We start from the raw sequence: 10,039 nt of genomic DNA, 5'->3' as shown, positions 1-10,039 counted from the left end.
CACAGTATTTGATACAATAAGTAAGTGGAAAATAAATGTTTCAAAACATTTAAATAAATGACCTTGTTTGGAATTGTTTAATTTAAAAAACGTTACACAAAATGTATCAAAAGTCCGCCAAAGATTCAGTCCTGAGAATATCACCACCGTACTTCAGTTTTTAAGGTATAGTTTCTTCTGTGACATTGAATAAAGTGAATCAGTATGCCTTAAATATCAATATGAGAACTTTGCTACTTATTCTTTTGCATCGTCTCTTTGGGATAAGGAACAACTTAATGGGTGGTGTTCCATCAAAGTAAAATTTGAAAGCATTTCTATAGTTTAATAGCTGAAAATATTCCCCAAGACAGAGAGGGAGAGAGTGAGAGAACATAGCCAGGCATATTCTCACCTTGAATACTTCAGGCTCGGCTTCTAATCATCTTCATTCCTGCCGGAGGTGTCTGATTGATACAGCCCATTAAATCACTTAATCTCCAAAAGCCAAATATTTCTACCCTTTGGCTGCACCTTGAAAATTCTGTCCACAGTCACTGTGAGAACAGACTGTCTGAGGAAAGGTACCTTTTGCATTGTCCATTGCCACCAGAAATGTGTCTGACGTACTTCAAGCAAGGTGAATGGTTTGCTGATCATTGCCTCTTGACTGACAGTCCAGAGGTCATGACCTCAACCCCCAGTCAATGTTACACAGGCATGTCAACCAAGGCAGCCTAACAACATTTAAGGACCACAGGGCAAACCTCATCCATCCCAGTGCCTCCTTTCCACTCAGTAATTCAACTACATCAGCTTCTTCAGCGACAGTGTTGGCAAGTCCTTCTCAAACTCCCTACTCAAACTATTCCTTCAACGTCTTCATAATAGCTGAGGTTTTGATGAGAAGTGTTTAAGTGTTGGTGAAGCGCTGCCTCCCCCTCCTGAGATCTTTGATGGGGATCTCTTTCAAGCTTACCAAAATGAATGTTTCATAATTTTGCCACAGTCCTCTCACACCTAAATCTTTGATTTTTTTTCCTTTTTTTATACAGTTCCTCAAGCTACACTTTGCTTTGCCTACCCAGTACCTGTCAAGGTCAAGGTCGAGATCAAGGTATTGCACATTTAAAAACAATGTTGAACAAAGGGATTTACAATCGAACAAAGCATAAACATGAAATTAATATCATTAATGCAACAATAAAATTGAAATAACAGTATAGTCCAACATTTGCCAGTGTGTCATACTCTAGTCAGAGTTAAAAGCCAAACTGAAGCAATATGCTTCTAACAGTGATTTCAACGTATTTAAATTCTGAGCAGTGCTAATATGAAAAGGCAAGTTACTCCATAGCTTCAGGGCTGCCAGTGCAAAAGCTTGATCCCTGTGCATTTTAATCTTGATCACGCGACACCTAGACAACACTGGCTGGTTATTTGCAGTGCTCTTACTAGTGTGTGGAAGTGCAGGAGGTCTGACAGATAAAAAGGTGCAAATCCCTTAAAACTTTAAAAGTTAACAATAAAATCTTTAAATCAGTGTGCTATTGGAGCCAAAGACAGATTGGAGCCAATGAAAGATGCCAAGACTGGAGTTACTGTATATGATCAAACTTCTCAGCGCCAGTTTTAACACAAGCTGCTGCGTTCTGAACCCACTGCAAACGTCACAGGGAAGTCTAAACTAAACCAGCATACAGCGCAATACCAAAGTCCAAACGAGAAGTGACAAAAGTATGAATGACTTTTTCCAGGTCTTTTGCATGGAGATAGGGCTTCACTTTAGCAATATCCCGTAGGTGGAAAGAGCTCGATTTCACCATGGGACTAATCTGTTTGTCTAACTTCTGACAGATGTCAAAAATCACAGCAGGATTTCTGACAGCAGAACGCCTACATAAGGCAGAACAGCCAAGAATGTCAGCAGAACTGCAGGGCAAGGCTGACTTTCCAAACCAAACAACCTCGGTTTTCTTTTCGTTAAGGTTGAACAAGTTAAGTTCATCCAAGTTTTAAGATCATGAAGACATTCTAACAAAGGCTTGCTGCCTGACTTAATGGGAATTCAAACCTGGATATATGGGGCATCCCAAATACAGACCCCACAGACAACATATACAGTGAAAACAGATTGGGGTCCAAAATAGAGCCTTGAGGAACCCAAGGCTGACCTTGTCAGCTGGATTCATATATGAACCACACTACACAGGACTCCTTCTGTTTGACAGCTTCCTTCACATCTGATGTCTACCACCTGGTGAAAGGTAGGCAGAGCTCCGCTCCATTATAAATGTAGGCCTAGAACACATCCCATTTTGGACTCAAGTCTCCAGTTCTTAGTCTCTGTTGGCCAGTTGGAGTAGATCTTCTGAGCTGTGGTTTCTGCCAAATGTTTATAGTACATCATCAGATTAGTGATCAGTTGGCAGCTCAATCCTTTTCTTCCTTCAAGCATCCAAGACACTTGTTGGTTGCAGATGCGACTATACAATTACAAAATGAGTTTACTTATGAACACTCCTGTAAAGAAGCATGGTGTATATTATGAGGAAAGTGTGACCGACAACAGAATACTGGTCAGGTTCAAATCAAGCTGACTGTTCCTGCCGGTCACCCCACTTCAGATTTTACTGCCATCTCTCAAATACATGTTTAAGATTCTATTGGTCCCTACCCAGCGCATCTTCCAACCCTCCACGAAGACACTCCAAGACAGCAGGCTACAGTTGCAATTGGTCATTTCAACAGCAAGACAGTGAAAGGGTGCACAGTTTATTTGTTTAAATTTTAAGATATGGAGCAACTTCTTGGGAAGAAATGGAGGAGAAAATTTAAAAAAGAGAGCTCTTCTGGGAGAAGACAAAGTCAAGCGCCAAACTTGTATCTTGAGAAAGTCTGCCAACTGCAGGATGGAAGGAAGAGCAAAAACACTACCACCTTTCACATACCTTGGCATGGCGAATAATGGTTTATGGTCTCAGTGTGGCATGTCCAGACTGTACCCCTTCCTTTTACCTAAAGAGAACTCGGATAGGCTCCAGTAGATCCATGTGACCCTAAGTAGGAATTAGCAGATATAGAGGGTGTATAGCGCATGTGCGCTGGCCTGCAACTGCGTCCCCTCGCGCAAAATGTGGCCCCCGTTGGAAGATGAGACCCTAAGTTCTGCGAGTTCTGCGTTGAAGGGGGTAGTGTCATTCTTGTGTAACAAAGTCGTGAAACAATATCAACTTCATGTTTTCCGTAAAAGCGAGGCTACAAGCGCAGCCCATCAAAGTAAGAAGTAAATCCAGGCTCTTTCCTCTTTCATTGAAGTGATGTTCCATGTCCCATGATGGGACATAGGACAGAGGATCTCCATCTCAGACCGCCACCCTGCTCACCATTGTTATGCAAAAAGACAAACGCTTGTAGAATAAATAAAAAAAACTGTGAAAACAATTTGTTTTACCATTTTACTCTAATTTCATGACATGATGTAAGATTTCTTCAAGAAACATGAATATTTGTTGGCTCACTGCAGAAACTATGAATGAAGATGTTTGAGAAGTGTCAGTGAGGTTTTCATTATTTTACTATTAATATTATTATTTATGAGGGGAAAATGAAACCTCAACAATTACAGCAAATACGTGTGAACATAAAGGAGCCTTTGATGTTGTGACCTCATGCTGCACCCTTCCTGCCTGCTTACAAACTCCAGTCCCTTTGTTTCCATTGGCTCGACTGCTATTGACTTTGTGCTAATGTCAGAGATATGACATGACCTGAAGGTATCTGTACTCCTTCCCTTAAAGCTTCACACACACACACACACACACACACACACACACACACACACACACACACACACACACACACACACACACACACACACACACACACACACACACACACACACACACACACACACACACACACACACACACACACAAACAAACACTCTCCCCACACCCTGTCTTGTGGTATTTCTTGGGTGTCCACGCCTCGTGTCCTGTGGTGTGTCTCCTGTAGAGGAGTGTATGTTTTGTTTATGGTCAGTGACATGCACAAGCACTGTGGGGCCTAACTGAATGTGAGCACTGTCAGAAGAGATTAGAGCTGTGTGTGTTGGTGTGCGTGTGTGCGTGTGTTTGTTAGGTGACTGGTGGGGAGACACCAGTACAGATGGGGGTTTCAGATGTGATGAGTGTCATGGTTGGGCCTCCTCCTGTCCTCTTGGTTCAGCATCAAGCAAAGTCCTGCGGCTGCCGTCCGAAACTAACACAAGCAACCCATCGGCAACACCGATGTCTCCTTTGTCTCCTTGTCCCCGTCCCTTGTCCTTGTGTCATACACACTCACTAATACACACACAAGTCATCTTGACGATAAGAAGCCAATACTAAACAGCATTTGGTGGACACAAACAAGTCTTGTGGTGATCGGGTCAGTTTTTCTTATTCATGAAATATCATCCCGTGACACATATTGTTGTTCCCCCCTACGTCACTGGTCGGTGCAGACCAGGTTGCCAAAAACACACACACACCAAAAGCTGCTCACATGCTTACCAAGCAAGCAATAGTCCTTTGTAAGGTTTTATGTCTTGTGGTATCTAAACATTGCAAAGATGTAGGGGATATAATACAGGTATAACTCATCATTGGAATTGTGCTTGATAACATGTGAATGGGAATATGAAAATAATATTTTACATGCAGCCCAAGTAAAGGCAGCGATTGGAAATACTTTGCAGCTGACAAGGAAGCCAATTATCAGGGTATTGCTGTATAAGTAAAGAAAGCCACTGAATACCCCAACCTATAGCGTAAAACTTCTACGGCCTAAGTGATTACGTTAACATTAAAGGTTACATATTATGCCATTTTACTTTCTCAAATCTCCCCAAATTTGCGTAAGGTCTCAATTAAATATATGTGACACGTTTTGGTCAAAATGCCACAGAGATACAGGTCAGTAAAATACAAGACAGCTTCTTTTACAGGTGTGTCTTTACAGCTCTGTCCATAGCACCTGGTATTAGGGGGAGGAGTGAGCTACTCGACTCCTCCCCCTTCTTCCTAAAGATGTGTGTCTTTAGGAACTGGTGTAGATTTGTGCTACACAGTTCCTTTATTTATTATTTATTTAGTTATTTTAATGTCTGTGATGAGCATATTTATAGCATATTTTGACCTTTATGTGACCCCCAAACAAGTAAAAGAGCATTTGCACATTAACAGTGTCTTTAAAAGGGACAGAAAAACCATATGTAAAAGATGAACACAATTCTGCAGAAGTAAAGGAACATTGTAGGATTTGTCAGTCAGAGCCTTGCTTGCCATTATGTATGAGTGAAAGGTATAGATCAGTTGGATTTTTAAAAAAAAAGGAAGAAAAGGGACAGGTTAATAAATCACAGTAAGAAAAAGTTGTTGTAAGTTGTAGACTGACATTATCAGATTGTTATTTATAGATCTGACAACACTATGGAAAAGATATCTGCAGAGATGAAAGTTAATGTTTTTATATCCCTTCTTTCATTTTAGTTATGTCAACCCTACAGGCCCATTTTTTTTGTTGCCATTTATATATTTGTGATTTGAGATTAAAAAATGAGAAATAGTGTCGATTCCAGTCACGCTTTATTAATGTCCACAATAGCCTCAGTCATAGAAGAAATGTTGTTCAATTATTCATATATGCTCAGACTAAATATTTAGCAACTTTTAGACTATTTTGATAGCACATTTCAAATTAATGATAATATTTTATTTATCTGTGCAATAATATGCCAAAGAAGTGGTCTTAAAGAAACTGCCAGAGGCTGCTGAACTTTACCAAGTAACCACGTCACATTCAGTCTGCAGCAGGTCTTTCTGCTGTTCACAAAGCTGTTTGTTTTTCCTTTTAGTTCCAGGAAAAGATGATTTAGTATTAAACGTCTTTTCCATCTGTACAGCCCTCCTATTCACTGCAGACAAGACAGTCTGCATTAATTTAATATACAGGAGTGTTCAATTCCTATTGCAGAGAAGAAAAGAAACTGTCGTGGGAGCAGAAACAGCTGTTCTTGCATTTGTTTCTGCTCTCACGTGTGGACAATATTTTCTTCCTGCAACAACTCGCTTTCTGAAAAACTTTTGAATCACATTTAAGCTCCTGCAAAGATTTTGTATGGGACACAATTATGTCTCAAAACTATCAAGCCATCCTGGAGTGAATCATACTGACCAGTGTCAGCAAGCTGAGCCTCACGTTCTGCTGTGTCCTCAAACACAATAATAACCAAAACACTCAACTGAGCATCCTAGAATGTCTAATAAATGTTGTTTTCTAAATTAAACTTTTGCTTCAATGGTGTAATGAGTTTATTGAACATCTCTGGAAAGATGTGAAAAATTAAATGTGGATAAGATGACCTTTAAACCTGAGACATCGAGACCAGTTTGCTCAGGAAGAGATGTAGAAGTCTTAGCCAAAGCTGCAGAGATCATTTGTTTAGGTAGTTGCTGCTTTAAGTGTTAGATACTGTTAAATGTTGTCTGCTTGACATTACAGAAGAGGAACCTGTGGGTTCTTTTGCTTTCTTTTCATGGAAGGGTATCCTCAAATTTGTCCACATCAGTATTTTATCATTTATGTCTCTGTAAAGCACTTTCACACACAACATGGACTTTCCCAGTGCATCCATCCATCCATCCATCCATCTATCCATCCATCCATCCATCCATCCATCCATCCATCCATCCATCCATCCATCCATCCATCCATCCATCCATCCATCCATCCATCCATCCATCCATCCATCCATCCATCCATCCATCCATCCATCCATCCATCCATCCATCCATCCATCCATCCATCCATCCATTTTCCACCGCTTATCCAGAACTGGGTCGCGGGGGCAGCAGTCTCAGCAGGGATGCCCAGACTTCCTTCACCCCAGACACTTCCTCCAGCTCTTCCGAGGGGAGTCCGAGACGTTCCCAGGCCAGCAGAGAGAAATAGTCTCTCCAGCGTGTCCTGGGTCTTCCCCGGGGTCTCCTCCCGGAGGGACATGCCTGGAACACCTCCCTAGGGAGGAGGGACATGCCTGGAACACCTCCCTAGGGAGGAGGGACATGCCTGGAACACCTCCCTAGGGAGGAGGGACATGCCTGGAACACCTCCCTAGGGAGGCGTCCAGGAGGATCCGGTACAGATGCCCAAGACACCTCAGCTGACTCCTCTCAATGTGAAGGAGCAGCGGCTCGACTCCGAGCTCCTCCCGGGTGACCGAACTCCTCACCCTGTCTCTAAGGGAGCGTCCAGCCACCCTGCGGAGTGATCTTATCCTTTCGGTCACTACCCAAATTTCATGACCATAGGTGAGGGTAGGTCTGTAGATTGACCGGTAAATCGAGAGCTTCGCCTTTCGACTCAGCTCCCTCTTCACCACAACAGTCCGGTACACCGACCGCATGACTGCGGACGCTGCACCGATCCGTCTGTCAATCTCACGCTCCATTGTTCCCTCACTCGTGAACAAGACCCCGAGATACTTGAACTCCTCCACCTGAGGCAGGACTTCTCCACCCACCCGGAGAAGGAACACCACCCTTTCCCGGTGGAGAACCATGGCCTCGGTTTTGGAGGTGCTGATTCTCATCCCTGCCGCGTCGCACTCGGCCTCAAACCGCCCCAGCACATGCTGAAGGTCCCGGTCTGGTGAAGCCAACAGGACAACATCATCCGCAAAAAGCAGAGATGAAATCCTGAGGTTCACAAACCAGATCCCCTCCGGCCCCTGGCTACGCCTAGAAATCCTGTCCATAAAAATTATGAACAGGACCGGTGACAAAGGGCAGCCCTGCCGGAGTCCAACATGCACCGGGAACAAGTCTGACTTACTGCCGGCAATGCGAACCAGGCTCCTGCTCCGATCATACAGAGACCGGGCAGTCATTAATAGAGGGCCCCGGACTCCATACTCACTCAGCACCCCCCACAGAATGGCACGAGGGACACAGTCAAATGCCTTCTCCAGATCCACAAAGCACATGTAGACTGGTTGGTCAAATTCCCATGAACCCTCGAGCACCCTGCGGAGGGTGTAGAGCTGGTCCAGTGTCCCACGACTGGGACGATAACCTCATTGTTCCTCCTGAATCCGAGGGTCAACTATCGGCCGTATTCTCCTCGCCAGTACCCTGGCGTAGACTTTCCCGTGGAGGCTGAGAAGGGTGATCCCCCTATAGTTGGAACACACTCTCCGGTCTCCCTTTTTAAAAAGAGGGACCACCACCCCGGTTTGCCACTCCAGCGGCACTGTCCCCTTCCTCCATGCAATGTTGCAGAGGCGTGTCAACCAAGACAGCCCTACAACATCCAGAGACTTGAGGTACTCAGGGCGGATCTCATCCACCCCCGGTGCCCTGCCACTGAGGAGCTTACGAACTACCTCAGTGACCTCGGCTTGGGTGATGGATGAGCACGTCTCCGAGTCCTCACTCTCTGCTTCCTCAGTGGAAGGCATGTCAGTCGGATTGAGGAGATCCTCGAAGTATTCCTTCCACCGTCTGACGATGTCCCCGAGTCGAGGTCAACAGCTCCCCACTGCCAACGGTGTTGGCAGAGTACTGCTTCCCCCTTCTGAGGCGCCTAACGGTCCGCCAGAATTTCTTCGAGGCCGACCGAAAGTCTTCCTCCATGGCCTCACCGAACTCCTCCCAGACCCAGAGTTTTTGCCTCCAGGACTGCCCGAGCCGCGGTTCGCTTGGCCTGCCGGTACCTATCTACTGTATCACGAGTCTCACAGGCTAACATAGCCCGGTAGGACTCCTTCTTAAGTCTGACGGCATCCTTTACTTACGGTGTCCATCACCAGGTTCTAGGATTGCCGCAACGACAGGCACCGGAGACCTTGCGTCCACAACTTCGAGCCACCGGTCTGCTCACTTCTCAGGTTAAGGAGGAGACCTGAGCTCAGTGCTGGGCCCTCCCGGTAGAGGATGGCAATGCCCAGGACTGTTAGGTAGGAGCACTGGGTGAAATTGGGTGAAAAAAAACGGGATAAAAAAAAAAAACTACAATTAGCTAAACTGCTATTTGAATTAATAGACTTTGTTATAAACAACAAATAAATTTAATCTGAATCTAATTTTGCCATCAATTCTTTTCAAATGGTTATGAAAAAAAGGCTCTGTTTAGATACTTCTGGTCCTTTGCAATGATAGTCTAAGTCTGACACATCTGACATGTTGAATCACATAAGTGACCTAGCTCTCATTCTCATGATTAGGCATGATTCTCTTCCTAAATCTAGAAACCTAGACTGCATGTTTGCTTAGGGGTTAAGAATGAAACTGAATATACAAGACATTATTCAGACCAGTGTTTGTCTCTTTCTTTTACATTTAAAATAGTCTTATTGATGCTCTTGTCTCTTGTGTGGTGTCTTGTTGTGAAAGCGGTATGACCCAAGTATGCCTCCATCAATAAACACAACCAATAACTGGATCTCAGGGACTGCACACACACACACACACACACGCACACACACACAGACACTACCAAATCACTAAGGAGCGAATTTTCAGTAGTTGTCAAATTATCCTACTATGGTGTTACTAATTTTTTATGGCTTTACTAAGTAAAGCCATAAAAAACTAAGCTTTCTAACAACACAATATTTTTTTTTTAAGATGAAAAAAGCTTTTCTGATTAAATTTCATCTCATTTTAGGAAATCTGCTCGTATTATAAAACAGGTACCAGAAAAGGACAGGTTGTGTTTGGGCACCACTTTAGCTCTTTTGTGCCAAATAATGGTAATACTTCAGCCTAAATACATTTTTGAAACCAGTTGAGAATATTCTTTTTAAACAAATTTCAGACACCCCAGGAGACACCGACAAGTTGTATGTCACAACAAAAACAGCACATAAATTTGATATCAATTGAACCCTTAAACCATATATAGTTTGCATGTTAGTTCTTTGCCAGATCAGTTTGCTGCTTACTGAGTCACAGTCACTCATGTTGGTGCAACAAAAAGAGGCACTCAGATTTTATGAATGGGCACCAACACAGCA

Source organism: Cololabis saira, chromosome 18 (genome assembly GCF_033807715.1).
Source record: "Cololabis saira isolate AMF1-May2022 chromosome 18, fColSai1.1, whole genome shotgun sequence".
NCBI lineage: Eukaryota > Metazoa > Chordata > Actinopteri > Beloniformes > Belonidae > Cololabis > Cololabis saira.
The sequence above is the reverse complement of the archived record's forward strand: the minus strand, read 5'-3'. Positions refer to the sequence as shown.